Consider the following 334-nt stretch of genomic DNA (forward strand, 5'->3'; position numbering starts at 1 on the left):
GAGAACGGACAGACTGCCTGCTCAAGTGGGTCCCTCACTCCTGAGTAGCCTAACTGGGAGACATCCCCCACTAGGTGCAGACTGACACCTCACACAGTGGGGCACACCCCTGAGACGAAGCTTCCAGAGCAAGAATCAGACAGGAACACTCGCTGTTCAGCAATATTCTATCTTCTGCAGCCTCCGTTGCTGATACCCAGGCTAACAGGGTCTGGAGTGGACCTCAAGCAATCTGCAAGAGACCTACAGCTGAGGGTCCTGACTGTTAGAAGGAAAACTAACAAGCAGAAAGGACACCCACACCAAAACCCCATCAGTACGTCACCATCATCAA

The sequence above is a fragment of the Mandrillus leucophaeus genome, unplaced genomic scaffold (assembly GCF_000951045.1).
Source record: "Mandrillus leucophaeus isolate KB7577 unplaced genomic scaffold, Mleu.le_1.0 Scaffold281, whole genome shotgun sequence".
NCBI lineage: Eukaryota > Metazoa > Chordata > Mammalia > Primates > Cercopithecidae > Mandrillus > Mandrillus leucophaeus.